Source organism: Anas platyrhynchos, chromosome 7 (genome assembly GCF_047663525.1).
Source record: "Anas platyrhynchos isolate ZD024472 breed Pekin duck chromosome 7, IASCAAS_PekinDuck_T2T, whole genome shotgun sequence".
Lineage (NCBI taxonomy): Eukaryota > Metazoa > Chordata > Aves > Anseriformes > Anatidae > Anas > Anas platyrhynchos.
Window position 1 is genome coordinate 33,807,882 of NC_092593.1, and position 17,227 is coordinate 33,825,108.

Genomic DNA, 17,227 nt, shown 5'->3' on the forward strand with positions numbered 1-17,227 from the left:
TCTTTTGCATTAATGTAGCATTAATTGCTTTAAAAATATGGTAGCTGTCTTGAATGTTAGTTGATTGTACCTTGTTCTTGATTTTACTACTTATCTTTGTAAAGTTAATGGAGTGCATTCTTCCTGTCTTGGTTCTCACAGCTTATGAAGAGTGAGCATTAAATGTAAATTGGTTTTAGAGTGACATTACTTGATAACAGAAGGGTTTTTATTTTGGTGAAGAGACTATGTCTAAGGAAGAAGATTAAGGAGGAAGTTTAGATGTGAGAGAAATACACTTGTGTTCATTTTCCCCTTTGTCTAACACAGCAATCTTTGTGGTCATGATTACAGTACTACATTCATATGCAAGGTATTTCATGGTGTGAAATTTTTATTTTCTTCTGATTGCCATTTCTCTTTCCTTTGTAGCCTTGATAACTTTAAGAAAAACCAATAACAACAAAAAACTGATGACAATCAAAGTGTAGAATACGTGAAAAGCTTAAAGTACACTGCTTTTCTGCCAATTGCCCAACAAATGAGATCCTGTACTCTTGAGTCTATATTTTTTCAGACAAAGGCTGTGAGAACAGCAAGTGGCACGACGTGAGTCTATTCTTGTGTCAATTACTGTAGTGAAAATGGAAAACAGTGCTACTGCAGCCTGCGAGTACCCTTGAAATGGTCAAGAACTGCAAACGTATTAGCCATTCTGCTCAGCACAGCTGGTTTAAGTACGCACACCATCTCCGGAAAACTGCTCTGCGGAGCTTAGTAATTTTCTTCCCACTGTGAGGGGATGTTATACAGGGTTGTTTATTATAAACTTTAATGGAATTGAAAGCCAAAGTATATAGACACCTTGTATCAGAGATGGCCTTATGATGAAAGTGCACAGCATGCCTCGCTCTCGATACCTGAGTATAGACTCCGATGTTCAGGGAAGAATGTAACAAGGCTGAACCGCAAGAAATAGCACAGCTCTCCATCTATATATATAAAAAATAAAACTTAAATTATCTATGAAATACATAAAAAGCAGACAATTTAAGTCACTGTCTGACTCCAGATCTACTGCTATTCCTTTATGGTAGCAGAATAACTGAAATTAACTTGCCGCTAAACACTTTTTCATAGCTCATCTTTAGAAATGACACCAGTATCAACTCAGTTGTGAAGCACAGTCTGCAAGCCAGTAATATTGTATTGCATAGCCATGTAAATGTGGTTGGAGCTGCTTTTTTTTTTTTTTTTTTTTTGTCCTCTTTCTTAACAAAGACTGTAAGTGCAACATGAAAATTATCAAACTTGTAAGCAATCCTGTTGATATATGCAATCAGGCTTTATTTTTGTAGCCTTCTGAAATAGGGTATGTTGTTTATGAAACTCTTCCTAGCCTGTTGGAAGTAAATGCTTTCTTGGTGATTTTCTTGATATAGATGTTGGAAATTGAGTCATAGCGAGCACTAGGCAGCTGAATGAACACTTGGGCTACTAGTGCCTAGAACTTGAATTTACGGAAGGAATATTTTCCCAAACATCACCAAAAAAAGCAATCCTGACAGCATTTGCCTGCCCTCCTGCTTTGTATTAATCCAGATTCTGTTCTCAAAAAACTTCCAGCATAGATTCAAACCCCACCTTGAAGTTCAAGTTAAGTCCATTGGCACTTCTGAAGACTTAAGTACTTCAATTCTAAAATCACAGATCCATTAAAGACAATTTCAGAATTACCCTCCCAGCAACCACAATTTTCTCATCTTTCAAAGCTCAGCCAGCTTTGTCCTCAGCTTGAATCTTTTTTTCAAAGCTTTTTCTGTCTGTTGTACAAGATGAAAAGCTGCGGAAAGAAAAATGCGTAAGGAGAGGGCACAACAGATAAAGCGTAGTTACACAGCAGTTGAATTTGAAAGATATGCTCACTCTTTTAATGTCTACTTTCAGCATTGTAAAAGACTATCCTCCACAATAATCTCTTAAGTGCTTTATCTAGCGCTGGCACTCAGCGCTCACTGGTACAAACTGTGCTAACATCTTGGCTAAACTGATAGCTGGCAAGTTCTGTTACACATGTAAGTTCTGTATTGTTTATAGAGCAGCGGTGGTGGGTCTCTGCCACAGAAACGCTTATTCTAACGAGAAATATTGAACCAACGCAGAAAGTTCCTATTCTTAAATTAAAAATAGTTTTGAACTAAACCCAAGTGGCATGTGGAGTTTTCGCTGAATATAACTCTTGCATACACGTGTCATGCCCTGAAGCACTGCATAAATGCAATTAGAAAATTGAATTACAGCATTTTGGTTATGAAGAATTGATTTTAAGCATCTGATTTCTGATCATAGAGCAAAAGTTCTTGTGAGGACTTCATTTATGGCAAGGAGGAATTTTATAAATAACTTTTTCCTTCTCTAATAAGGCAAATTTGTTTGTGCTGTTTTAAACCAAGTCCATTGTAAAAGGAAGATAGTTGAAGGGATTATAAAAAGTCACTGCTGGCAAACTTTTTTAATAAGTAGTTCATGCTAAATTCTTCTTTGTGATAATATTAGGCCAAATTCTCTGAGAATGTAGCAGGGAATGAAGGTTCCCTGACAACTTTGTCCTATCAAGGATTGTTAAAAAAGCTTACTGAAATGTCTACATCTAAACATATGCTTTAAACCTAAGACTTTATTATGCCAATAATGGTTTTAAACAGTAAAAAGTAAAAAAGTTCCCCAGGGTTTGTCCAGTCCTTTATTCTCAATGATATTATGCCAGTGGTGTGTACTGCTGTTTGAAAATAACTTATAAGAGCTATTTTATCAGAAATTATGTTCTAAATAGAGAAATCAGGACGCTCGTTGAATAGGGAAAGGTGATTTTTTTGTGCAGACATTTTTCAGTGTAGCCGGTTTCACGGCATGAGCCTATAGTAGACAGAAATAGAGGTAAATTTGACTTTCAGAAATTTTTTCCAGATGGAGGTAATCCACTGTTTAGCAGAACTGAGGTCTGGGGTTTAAAACCTTGTAGTGACTTGTACTTCAGTTGAGACCTACTTTCTGTTTGGAGGACTGGGATTTTTGTTCCATCTTTAGTTGGCTGGGTCTTACAGTGCACATCTTAAAAGCACCTGTGTGGCTTTAAAAGTGTTCTAACTGAATTAATTGTAATAATGGTGAAATGGAACTGTACAAAAGAGAACAGGCAGATCAAATAGCTAAGCTGCACAGCATTATATTTTTGGAGCACTTCATCCTCTTATAACGTTGCATGCTTTCCTTTCTTTCCTTTGTAGCTGATGTGTAAGTGTCTATTCTGCTTTAGTCTACAATACATCTTTTGAGGCATGGTGTTCCAAAGAAGTCCTTGTGCTGTAGATATATGAGATCAAAGCAAGGACCTATCAAACATGCTAATGAAAACACCTTAAAGCCAGTTCAGTACATAAATGCGCTTCAAGAAGAGGAAAAAAGTTACTTGGCTAACAACAACAGTTTTCATGTAGCATGTAATAGAGGATGGTTGATGTATCTACAGCACAAATTAATTCACTTTATGAAGTGGACAGAGTTAAGAGACTTAAAAAGAATTGCATTATGCTATTGCAGTGAATATCACACAGTCATTTCAGGTAGTTTGCATTTGTAATTCTACTTTGAATATTAGGTGTAGGAAATGTTTCTGTTGCTCAATTACATTTAATACGGCAAATTAATTCAGGCAAAATGTGGCTGTCCCATTCAATTCTAAAGTTAACTTTTTATGGAGTATCAAGGTGCTGCGAGTAAATCCAGACTATTTGGTCTAATGTGTAATTAAGAGCTGTGATGCTGTGAATAGACACATGGTCTAAATGAATCCTCTAACTAAGGTATAGCTTGTTAGTGTTTGCTTAACTATAAATTATATATCTCAAATGAACATCAAACAAAACAATACTGCAACCACTACAAGATCCTAAACTCTCACCCAGTGTCTGCACCCATTGCCTCTTGTCCAAACTGGAACACAGGGGATTCTGTCTAAACATCAGGAAACAATCCCTTACTGTGCAGGTGACCAAGGGCTTGAACATTTGAGGTTTCCTGGAGAGGCTGTAGGGTCATCCCCCTTGGAGATCATCAAAAGCCACCAGGATGTACTTTTGGGCATCCTGCTCCAGCTATCCCTGCCTGAGCAGGGGGCTGGACCAGATGACCTCCAGAGGTTCCTGCCAACCTCAACTGTTCTGTGCTTCTAAACAGTTCTAAATGAGGATTGAAGAAAAAAAAAAAAAAAGTACATCTACGATAATCTCTAGATAAAATGTTCTCAAGTGGAAAATGCAGTTTCTTTCATTTTTTCTAATCTCCTGATGTCTCTGTGTGTGACGCCACACAGGCTTCTCATAGGAACCACACAAAATAAGGGGTCCTTATTCTTATGCTGGGGAATGTTTTGTTGCACACATTGATCCTAGGGATTTCAGCGGGCTGTGCTCTGTTCTTTTCTGGTTGCTTTAAGGGTCTCTGGGTAGGTATTAGCTGTTAGCTCCAGGGGTGAAATGGCAAACTAGAAAATGAGCTGAAATGCCTACTTTTCTGTTCCCCAGCTCTCAGTGACAGTTTACGGGAGGAGTGGGTAGTATGTGGTCTCCCCTAGATGTTCCTATACACTTAGCATACATCTATTAAACACAGGGAAATAAGAGAACTCCCAATGCATCTTCCTGGATGATCATAAAGCACCACTCTGAATTTAGCCTAGAAAAAGTGCTTCTCATGTCAGACAAGGAAGCATGATCATCCTATCAAAAACAAGAGAGAATGTTATTAATCTGTATTAAAAAGACTGATGAAATGGAGTACGATATCCTGCCAGCTGTGGTTTAGAAATCTCCCTTCTTTATTTGCATTGTGAAGCAGGAAAATCCATAATCAGTGCAGGGCATGGAAGTGATGGAGAAGGAAGTAATTTAAAAGTGCTTTTTCATTTCCCACATGTGTAGGCCTGGAGGGACCCTTTCAGTTCTTCATTCAAATAAGAGCAGACATCTGACAGGCTGTATCCAGAAACCACAAGTCAAAGTCTGGGTGGTGAGAATAGAACACGTGAATTTTTTTCTTATGTTTTGATCCTTCATGTGTAGGAATTTACTATTGGAGCGAGTTTCTCTGGTGCCTGGTAGTAGACAATTTAACTGGGAATATCAGAGGTCTGATCCGGCATCTGCAAGTCTGCATGTTCAGAAGAAACTGCTTCTGCAAGTTTTGGTCACTGCACTTCATTGTTCTTCCAATCTTTTATAACATTAAAACAGCTGAGAGATTTTAATAATACTGGACTTAAGCTGTGCTTTGCGATCAAATAAAAATGGCTTTCTGGAATGGCAGCTGGTATGAGGTGCTGGTATAGAAATTGTTTTCTATGCAAGAAGTCATAACGTCGCCCCTGAAAATATCTGTTATGCGTTTTGAAGTGCACTGAACAAATATTCCAAAGGGAAAAGGGCATATGTTATTGCAGTCCTGGGGCAATAACCAGAGTTATAAGATCGATTTTTATCTGGTATTTATTCAGCTTTTCTAAATGAAGTGCATCATCACTCTGCAACACTGCATTATGTGAAGCCCTGATATCTGGTGCAGTTTCTGTCAAAATATGCCTCAGTGTATAATTGTGTGCTGCAAATAAGGCCAAAATGTAATGTCACAGGTCAACTCGACCTGTGAAAAGGTGCACCAAATGTAAGCTTTAGGAGTCCTAAACACAATTTTATGAGACAACTTCTTAGGTTTCATGTTTTGTTACTATCAAGCCATAAGAACAGTGTATTCCTAGCCCACTCCTATTACCTTTTCTTCTACTGTGTTGATCGCTGCTGAGATGCATATAAATGCAGGTCGGCTGAGCTCACCGGGTTTAGTCCGGGCTATTTATGTGGAAGAGCACATACAAACAGGGCCACTGATGTCCCCAGCCCTGCAGGGCTCACCTGTGTGAGCTGAGCAAGGGACCTGCCACTTCAGAAATTTGAGGTCCTTCTCTTGGAATGAGGTGTCCACAGATAATTATGAGGACAATTTTGTGGCAAAATCCCAGGGCAGGTAGGACAGCAGAGGGGGAAAATGGAAACCTGGAGGTGAGCTTGCAAATGGACTTACCTATTTGTCTTGTGCAAATAAGTAGTTGTTAAGCACGGAAATGGTCATTCACAGGGTAATATCCATCCAAAATATTGTAGGTTATCACAGTAGCTGTGTTTATATGAAGTTGTACACCAATAAAATCCAAGCTTGCTTAGTGAAACTTTTGTATAAAAATCCTAGTAAACAAATAGCATTGCCTCATCTTAAAAACAACAACAACAACAACAAAATCACACAGATGACTGTTTTCCTCTCCTAATGCATTGAGCATCATATTAATTGCTCAGAACTATCAAAACTATGATGGATAGCTAGAACTATGGATAGATAGATAGAACAATGATTTTATTACTGCAACAGAACATCATACTAGAACTTTGGATAAATTCTTAACGTTTTCCTGTGTAATCCATGCCATTTATTACAGTTCAAATGGCTAGGATGTATGTGAGGAGACACATTATCAGCATTTAAGAAGAGAAAATATTTCACTGAAATATTGAAACAATGCAGGAGCTGATTGGACATGTTTGCTGTGTCGCCTAAGCATGAACTTGAACTAAAGCAAACCAGGGAAATGTAACGCTACTGACACTGTGCTCTGCAATGTTGTAACTCAGAAATTAAGTTTATATGCACCACTTGTTTTCAAATTTGGTGTCATCCCTTTATCTAGAGTGCAATTAGTGTTTAAAAACAAGCAATAACCAACCAAAGCCATATAAATATAATTATTTATATATAAACTTGAAGACATTTATATTGAGCAAAGAGTTCTCCACAATGCCTTGCCTTTTATTTTAGTGTCCAGTATTTCTTAATTCCACTCAAATCTGAGTTTCTGATATAAATTACTTAGATGAAGTAAACTTGTGATTCCAGTGGATTTCTTGAGGAGCAGGGCATGCACTCAAATGAGTAATGGAGGGAAATTTTTAAAAATTGCAAACTGACCTTTGAAATGTCAGATCTTGGATGTTTCCTGCAATCAACGTTCTGTGATAAATGAGAGCAGTAAATGTAAAGATCCTCAGTTCAAAAGTGTGTGTAATCGAAACCCAATGAGGGATCGATGCCCTTTCGGTGACCTTTTCAGAAAAGGTCAGATGACAACATTCATAGGAAGCCTTTCTTGTGCTTGGAGGATGATGATAAATGGATTTGTAGTGTTTTGGTGTCCTAGCTGTGGAGAAGACATATGTCTGTATGTCTGAGTTCCATATATTTATATAGGTATGAATCTATAAAATTCACAGAATTGTTTGCTTTCCTCATGAACATTCAAATGGAGATCTAAGAGCTCGACTGAATTGTTCTCTCCTTTTGCATCATTCATCATTAATGATATAACATGGCTAATAATGTCATTATTCTGTTCATGATAAAAAGGTTTGATGACTAAGGAGACAAGCAACCTGGTCACACACTTTGCTATATGGTTGCTGTACTTGTAAGAGTTTTTTTTTAAAAAACAAACAAACAAAAAAACCCAACAAGATATTTGACTATGTAAAATAGTAAAAATGACTGGACGTAGAAATAAATCTGTAGAAAGGTAAACAATTTTTACCGTGTTCTCATAAAGAGTTGAACTGCAGTTCAAATTGCAGTAGTATGTCTTAGGTGATACATTTCATGGATATGCAAATATATAATGTCAAATCACAGTGATAAAAAGCACAGGTGCTCTGCTTTTAGAGTGGCCTGTACTATTAATACTTCTTTACAGTATGCAACTAATTTGGGAACTCTTCGAAGCTTAAAGATGTTCCTTATTTCACGGCATTGTTCTGCGTTCTGAAGCTTGAACCACAATTTTGATGTGTCGTGTTTTCACTTGCATTGCCAGATGGTTTGATGTTGCAGACAAATAGGAAATTGAATCTAATTCTCCTGCGATGGCTGACTGATGCATTTTATACCAGATACAATAAGTAAAAATGGGCTGGGAATATCTCATTTCATGACTATTACAACTTTGATTAAAAGGTGGGCTACGCTAAGGCAGTTTTGTCACAAGCTTTTTTTGAAAGGCAAGCTAAATATCTTTAAGTTCAGGCAGTTTACACAGCATGTTAAATTGTTGTCTTTCAAAATAGAGTGGAAAGAATTACTTCCTTTCTTAAGCGTTTTAGACTTAACTATGAAATGAATTTTCAGTAAATGATTTCTCTAACAATAGCATAGATGAGAATAGTAAATTAGAATAGTAGAAGTCAGTGAAAAGGTCAAGAATGCAACCATTTACTCGCTTATTTTTGTACTTTGTGTAAATTTTCAGCACTGTGCACAATGCACCTTTATTATAACAGAGACCTGGCATTTTAATTCACTGCACATAGCAAACCTTTATAAACATTTGTTTCACCAAAAATGATAAATGCCAGAACCTTGCATGCTTTAATCTATTGTTTAACCACAAAGGTGTAAACAAATTAAGACCTCCAATATCTCACAATGCTACATACTTTGTTATGAACAGAGAATTCAGTAATAATAGTGATTATACAGAAGATGGCATGTTGTTTGGAAACTAAACCCTTGGACATGCGTGCCACATAAGCAGTAAATATTCAGAAGAATGACTTTCTTCATGTGAGCTAATATTTCACCTGCAGTTTTGCACTTATATTTACAAATCTTAGTTTGATTCTAAATATAAAAGAGCAAATCAGGCACTTGGAGATGCGATTACTGAATTTTGCTTTCATAACTTAGTTTGCAAATGTACATTACATTTCCAGGTAGTGAGGTCAGGCCTTAACTTCTCTGTAAAAACACCTATGATAGTAAAATATTTGTCCTGCTAACATGAAACAATTTTTTAAGCTGTTACTGGAGAATATTAATTCAAAGACTCTTTTTGGCTGGTACTTTTTACTGTTAAAATAGTGTGGTGTTTACCTGAGGACACACTCCATCGGGGATGTATTTGTTTGTAGAAACAAAGCATTTGAAGACACTTTGAAGCTCCAGCTAGCGTTATGAAATCTCTTTGAAAGTCCTCAGGAAGTTGCCTCCATTGATACCTGAGAAAATGGAATCTAACTTATTTAAGTATTTATTGTTATCTTTTGTCCTTTTGTCTTCTCTTCAAACTAGATCAATTCCTAATGTTAAACTTGTCATGATGCCCCACACGAAACTTCTGCTGTGCTAGAAAAAGCACGAGTTGTTTCATTACCTGTGTGTGTGACAGCTGGTTTTAAGAACAAACCAGTTCTGTTCAACAAGGTGGGTTTTGGGCTATCAAAAGCTGCCAATAAAGAGTGTAAGAGTGTAGCAACAATATGCAAAGTTTTAAAAGTTTTTTCCTTTTTAAGAAAGTCTACTTGCCTTGAATTAAAATTTCTCTCATAGAGTTACAGGCTCTTGGTTTAGTATTAAAGTGTGCATTTTGTGAAAGTTCATCTAAAGAAACAACTGCCACCCAATTGGCTGTTACAGCAAACATATCTGAAATACCATCAAATGCCATCATTTTGACCTCCTGTCATGCGCTTGTCCTTTCACGGTGTTTGGCCAAAGATAACTATGATGATAGAGTTATTTTTTGGGGAAAGATGGTAAAGCTGTGTGAACTGGTATAATCATAACATTTCTGCAGCTTTATCTGATAACGATGTTCCAGTAGAAAAAAATGCTGTGGTAATTTATAAAGGAGACTTTCTACTATCATTACATTTTCAATTGCTGAAAAGATGTATGGCATTTATAAATGCCAGTTTCAAAAGAGAAAGCTAGCATCAGTTTTTTCTTTTCAGTGTTTCTTTAGATATTTCCATAAAGAGTTTGTCATTATCATTTTCCTTTCATGAATAGAGCTCAAAATGCTGATGCTACCAACTTTCAGCTTTGTAGAAATAAACAATTCATGTTCATACAACACAGTCCCTGATTGAGGGAGTGTAGAGATCTATAGATTGGTGGTGACTTGCTATTTGAGAGGTTATTTGGAGGGGGAAAAAAAGTATTCAGAAGACACAATAAGTTCTCTCAGGGCAATTTCAGAAGTTTGATCCAGAAAATTTTTTGGTTAAAAAAAAAAAAAAACAAAACACAAAACAAAACAACAAAACAAAACAAAAACAAACAAACAAAAAAACACTTTGTGGCATTTCTCTGCTTTTACCTCTATATGCATTTGGCTTAGCTTTACTCAGAGCTTACACCAATGTTAAGCAATTCATCTTTCCCCGGAAATGATCTTTTTTAGTTTGGACTCGTTTCTGTAGCATAACACAAATGCTTCCTATTAGTGTGAACTGCTTCTAACCTCAGCAAAGGTGGGGAATGAACCTGATATAATACAAATTTTCCATTGGCACAGAACAGTTGAAAAAAACTCTTATGCAACTTCTTATAGGTATGTCAGCACAGAGAGGCAGCATGACTGATGCAAAGGGAAAATGTCCAACCGCAGCTGTGCCACAAAAAGCTTTTGCAACTTCATAGCTATCTATTTTCAGCCTAGGTTAGTATATACTTAGTTTTTCCATATTTTCTTTTGTATGAGTGTCAGTCTTGGTGGGTGAAATCATGGATTTTATTCATGTGAGAGGCAAAATAAGCTTGTCTGAGAACTGTTAAATCCATGAGGTTAAAGTTTGGCTTCAGGAAGACAGCAGCTAAGGACTAAGAGGTGTAAAGCAGGTACAAAAGTGCATACTGCTCTATAATAAAAATTTGGCGCAGGCAGTATACTTCAGTGTGCAAGGAAGTGCAGCTATCTTTCTAAGTTTCAATCCCCATTGCTGAATTACCAAAAAGGCCACAAGTGACCTTTCCTCCCTTTTGCTTCTCATTATTGGAGGTGAAAAATAATGACATTGCATTTTGTGCTTTTACTAGAATCTGACTCAGAAAACCAGGAAACATTAACAAAGTTAGCAGATACTATGTAGTTTTAGGAAGGAAAAAGTAGGATTCCTAGCGTTTTTATCTTTTTCTTGGATGGGGCATAACCACTGCTTGTGTGGAGTCACCTGTAGCTGAACTAGGAGGTGATGGTACAAGACTGGTGTTGATGGGCCAACGGGAGACCAACAGGAGAGAGTGAGAGGTTTAGGGCTTTGAAGGACTGTGGACAGCTGCAACATGATCAGTGACTGGTGGTTGGTGATAAAATACTGCCAGTCACTCTGTGGGAGATTTATAATGGTTTCCTTCAAGTACTCACATCACAGACCTGGTGGCTGAGTGTATGAAGCAGATGTTTGACTGCTCCTGTGATTTGAGACCACGATGGTGATAAACAGTCTGACATCAAATGAGCAGCAGTAGATTCAAACCTGTTGCATGGGAGATAGACACAGTAACATATTATATGTGGGATGAGCAATTTACTGAAGATTCAGAGCTTGAGTTATGACACTAAGTTATCAATCACATGAGATTTGCATTGAGAGGTGTTTGCTTTCTGCCTACAGATAAAAAAATCTCCTGTGAATAACTTGAGAAATTTGCATGTAAACCTGGTCTGCAATGTAAATGTGAGTCAGGGTCTTTCATTTTCTGCTTTGTCATGAAGAGGTATGTTTAAAATTATATTTAAAGTTTATTTGTATATACTTTATATACACATACTTTATTTACATAAAAAAAACCTCAGTTTGGGTACCTAGATAACTACAGTGCTCTTTGTAGAAAACATTGAGAAATTTTTAATTAAATCTGCTGTTTTTCTAAACGTTCCATCTTTGAGACATACCATTTTAAAGCCTTAGTTATTCTTCAGGGACTCTAATGTTTTCACATGATACAATGCATCCTGCTTGTTGGACACTGAATCTGAATGTATAGGAAACTTCAATGTTTAATCTGTCTATATCCCTATAAAAATCTGGTATCAATATACTGATAATTTGGTAGGATGAAATCTAATTTTGTTGTTGATGTTCAGGCTATTTCTGCTTGGAAGGGATAAAGTATTCTTCAGTTCTATGTTGTTGTAATTCTTAAATTATCTCTTTGAATAATTGATTTTTTTTTATTCGGATGTAATGAATCTCACTGCAATAGTCCATTATACTAGGATTTTCCTAAGGTAAGCAAGAAATTACTTTCTGCAAAATTTTTATAAAAGGTTAACTCAGAGCCTGAAACATGATTGCACTCTATCTATCCACTGAGCGTTTTGAAATAGTGAAATCCAACAACAGGAACTTACAATCTTGTCCATCAAAACACTGTGTGTGAGAAGCAGAACCCACCTGCACAAATCTGATCATGGCACCAACGCTTGGCCTCATAAATGTCACCTCATACCGTATATTTTTTATTTAAACAGCAAATAAGGTTACAGTCAAAGCTGAACATATTTTAATAAGCTCTAGATAACTCATTCCACAGAATCCGTTGAGGCAGAACTTAGGTCTCATTCTGTTTGTGTTTAAATTGGCAGGAATTTTGCAATCAACTCTAATGAGATCTGGATGCAGAGCTATTCCGAGTTTCCTATGGAAATTTTACTGAATTGCATTTCATGAGATTCTGCTGTCTCCTGGTAAGTGCTGAAGACACATACATGGTATTTTTGTCTTCTTGAATACAAGAGGAGCTTTGTCAGATAGCTCTTGATAGGATTGTGAGGCCATGGTCTTTTGGACAGTAATTTTCCAGAATTGAGGTCTCTGCCAATTTGTTTAGGAATCAGGTTGCACAGTCCCTCTCCCCTTAGCACTTAATTGTGTTCTTGTCAATTAGCTAGTCCACAGGGCCTGGATGCTATCGGAGGGGAGGCCTCATCAACCAAAGCCTCAATCGGATAAATAATAACAGGTGTTAAAAGGAATCAGGTAAGAGGTCAGGCTTCACCACACTTTGTAGATAACATAACAGTGGTGTCAAGATGACTTTTCCTTAGATTATGGAAAGAGATGAGGTGCCATATTTCTTAGATAAGGTAGTCAGGTGCCATATTTTAGATAAAATGATCGATTTGTAGTCAAGATCAGATTCCATCATTATTTCCCATGAGAGATTTCATGGGAATAAGCTGTGCCTGGGGCCCTGTTGCTAACAAGCTGTCCAGTTCAAGAAGCAATAACATGGAAGCCTGCTATGGCTCACAACCCTGAGTAAGACTTATGTGAAGTAGAGGAGCAGTGTGTGTACCCATCACACTTCTGTATAGAAACCTTTGCATGCAATTGCATGAAGAAGATGGTGCCTTTAGGAGCAGGTTCTGTTTGAGAGGTCTGCTGCCTAAAAGGCAACTGTCATTGGAAGTATCCCAGAATTAATTGTTGTAATTAGATCGGTTGCTTTGATTCTTTTAATGTATAAAATACCATGTATTTTCATTTTTGTTAGTGTCCATTCATTCCTCAAAGGTATTTTTAAAAATCTTTTTTTTTTTTTTTTTAAATAACTAGTACACTCTTGAAGATATCTTATTTATGGTAAGAATTTTGTCTAACTATTTAAGCTTGCCATCACTGGATCAACATCTACATGTCCCACATAATCTGAACATGAAAATTTTTGTTGCTTATTTATTCCAACTTCATAATATTAGCCACTTTTATTTCTGCTGAACTATGAGAAAATAATAGGCTGGCGATTCAAAGTGGGTTTGGAAGGGAAAAAACACAAAAAAAAGATACAATGTGCAGAGGTCAAGGCAGGCTTCAAAATTTAACTCACAGAAAATTAGTATTACTTAGATCAATGATTTAATGGTCAAATGAAAAAAGTTACTGCTTAGGTAACTACATGTAGCTATTTAGACAGATCTGTGTTTCATACTTCAAGAAGTTTTAAGTGCTGCAATTACTATTTGAAATTATAAATAGTTTTCTTAAAACATATTCTTTAGGTAGGCAACCTAGCAATCAGTACAGAACTACAAAATGCTAGAATAATGGGTTCATTGCTGAGTTCAGCTCACAAAGAAAATAGTTCTTTCCTCAAGATTTTTTTTCACAGGAAAGGAGATAATGAAAGAAAAGGATGTCAGGTGTGGGAGTAAACTGGGTAGAAAGTATTTTAGTCCCTGAAGAGAAAGCTTCAACTAAGCAGTTGATCAAAATGGGATAAATGATCTTTTGTATATATTATTTTTTGCTATTTATATTTATGAAAAATCAAATGAGCAGCAACACTTTAAATTTTATTTTGTTTAACATTTTTTTTTAATAATTGTGACAATATTAAAAATATGAATGTTTGCAGAACTGGGACTAGGGCTTTCTTTTATCCTTTACCTGGCTGACATCACTAGAGCATACAAAAAGGAGAAATATATATAAAATGAAAAAATATTTTGTGCTTATATGTACAAAAGTTTTGGGTGAGATTAGGGGATCCTTCTGGAAAACAAAACAAAACAAAAACAAACAAACAAAAAAAAACACTCAAGAAACATTAATGCTTGGTGGACACTGAATCTGAACACAAAGGAAAATCCAGATGTTTAGTCTGTCTATATTCCTGAAAAAAACTGGTACTGATGTGCTGAAGATTTGGTAGGATAAATTTTGAATCTTTTTTTTATTCTGGGCTATTTCTGCTTAGAACTGATAAAGTATTATGTTTCCATTCTATATGACTGCAGTTTTTAATTCTTCTCTGTTAAATAATTGATTTAATATTTTATTGCTCCATATTTTATATCTATGTAAAGGATAAAGTATTTGAAGCACTAAGTATTCTTCTTAGATATTAATCTCTGGAAAACAGAAGGCATTATATTACTAGATTTGCTACAAAGAGCAATGACATTCATATTGGACCAAAGCTAATACAAAGGTTATTATCGATTTTAAAAGCTAGTAATTGGCATGTTAGACACTGACTATTAAAAAGCACCATAAAGAGTAAGGTCTGATTTGAAGACTACTACCAGCAAGGCTATCTGTAAAAATAAATAAATAAATAAATAAATAAATGCTGTGCAAACAAAAGGATGTAAATGGAAAGAAGAGAATATTCTTTTATTTGATATACAGTCCAGGAGTACACACAAATAAAGAAAGCTTTCTGAAAGCTATGGCAATTTGAAGATATGCCATGGAGAAATCTGGATGAGAGACAAATTTATATACAGACCTGAGATACTAGATTGGAGAGGGTATTCATTTTCATCTCTTGCACCTAGTTCAACATGATGGATTATGAAAGCAAAAAGCACAGACTGTGACTTATTTGATATGAACATTTCTGTACCTTTTCTTGATCTTTGTCTTAGCACATCTTTTTCTAACTGTCTGGATTGCTCTGTGTTCTCATGCACACGATTAACAACTTGGGACTCTCCCACTTCTATGCCATCTTCAGAGGTCTTTGAACTGCACCCTTTTAGGCATTCCCAAAGGAGTTAGGCACTCCTACGGCCTTTTTGTATCTTCATGTGAAAATACTTTCTTTTGTTGTTGTTCTTCTAATCTAGTTTAGGGCTGTGATTCACACAGAACCTTTTTATCTGTTTTTGTACAGATGAGATGCTGGATGAATGCAGGCTCTCTGCAGCCTCGGGTTCCACTCACCTCTATTATCTCTTTAAGACCCCAATGACTTCATTAATTCATTCTCTTTTCATCTATCATGATCATTATCTTGACTATTATTACTTAATTACTATCGTATGTCTTTATAGCAGTTTATAGCCTGACAGTGAAACATAGAAAAACATGTGGGCATGAGCACAAGCATGCATGTAACTTTTCGTGGATTTTCACTGGATTTAGAATTGGATAGTTATTTACTTTTTGAAATAACTTTTTCAGCTGGGGGTGGGGGGGAGAGAGAGAGAAAGTACCTAGGCTTCCTGAAAAGGTTATAATGTTATTTTCTAGATTAGTCCTGAAGTCTTTTGTTCCAGTAAGTCCCTGGAAGTTGGATAACTAACAGAGCTTTGGATTAGCTGTCTGAAACTAATGGCATTAAATCAATTGCTGCAAGAATATATTTAGGCCGAACATTAATAATATGGCAGGCTGGATGGCATAATGATGGAACACTGGCCTGGGACTCAGGAGTTCTGGGCTGTGTTCTTGGCTCAGCCAGTAACTTGCTGGGTGACCTTAGGAAAGTCACTTTACCTACTTTTGCCTTATTAAAAAGTTCAATGTGGAAAATGCTTTGAACTCCTGTGATGTCAAGTGTTATATCCCTGCCATATACGTTATAAGTGAAACCTGTTAAATGTCAAACAATGAAAGTGGTGAGAGCCTCTGCTTAAAGAACCATTTATGGAAATGCTTTGGACTCCAGTCAAATCTTTATTTCTGTAACAATCTTCTACAAGAAATGGAAGCAACACGAAGATGTACAACATTCTGTTTCTGTCTTACAAATAGCCCTCTAGGCTGCTAAGAGTGGTTTAACAATGAACTAGCGTACAATGTAAGAGAAAACTAGAATGATGTATCAAGGGGGATTCTGCAGGAGTTCATCCTAGTTATTGTAGTAGTCAGTATTTTCATTAAAGCGCAAAATAAGACACCAGGAGGAAATATAGATAGTATCAACCCTGGAGAATGCTGATCTATTGTTTTAAATAGCAATTTTATTGATAAGTAACTGAGAAAACCAAAATGCTTTTTACCTTCTTTATTTTCTTCTGGATCAGAGTTCAAATCTCAGTAGGAAAACCAACAGCACATCACTAGTGGCAAAAAATCAAGATTTAGGGCTACAGCTGGGGAAGGACTCATCAGAGAGAATAAGTTCAGGTTTTGAAATTGGATGGACTTGGTCTCTCCTAATTAGGAGGCCAGGAATGAGGGAAATCAAATGATGCCATTAAAGGCTATCTTTGAGGAAATGTAGAGGATTTACAGAGCCTGGAGAAGGGAAGATGCAATCCTTATCTTTAAAAATATTAAAAACAACAACAACAAAACAAAACAAAAAAAAACACAGGAGGATCAGAGAAATGAAAGACCAGCCACCCTTCCTAGAAAAACAAACAAAAACAAACAAACACTACTGAAGAAACAACCAAATCGATCATTTGTAAGGAGGAAAAGAAACCAACCAAACCAAAACCCAGCCAACTAGACTAACCAACACAAGAAGCGGTGAGGCAATAAGGATCCATCAAAAGAAAATTATCTGAGTTTTAAACCAACTTTTTTTTGCTGTGAAAGCATAGAGCGACTGCAGGAGAAGCAGTCAGTGTCAT

At 36.4% G+C, this 17,227-nt stretch overlaps 1 protein-coding gene across 3 annotated transcripts in view; it reads left to right on the forward strand.

Moving 5' to 3' along the window:
- The window catches only part of ZNF804A (zinc finger protein 804A), a 448,502-nt gene that overhangs the window by 23,408 nt on the left and 407,867 nt on the right, over positions 1-17,227 (forward strand). For all 3 annotated transcript variants that reach the window (XM_072040465.1, XM_072040467.1, XM_072040466.1), the window contains one exon: positions 12,503-12,604. The gene's annotated coding sequence lies outside the window, so the exon portion shown is untranslated. The remainder of the gene's footprint in view (positions 1-12,502; positions 12,605-17,227) is intronic.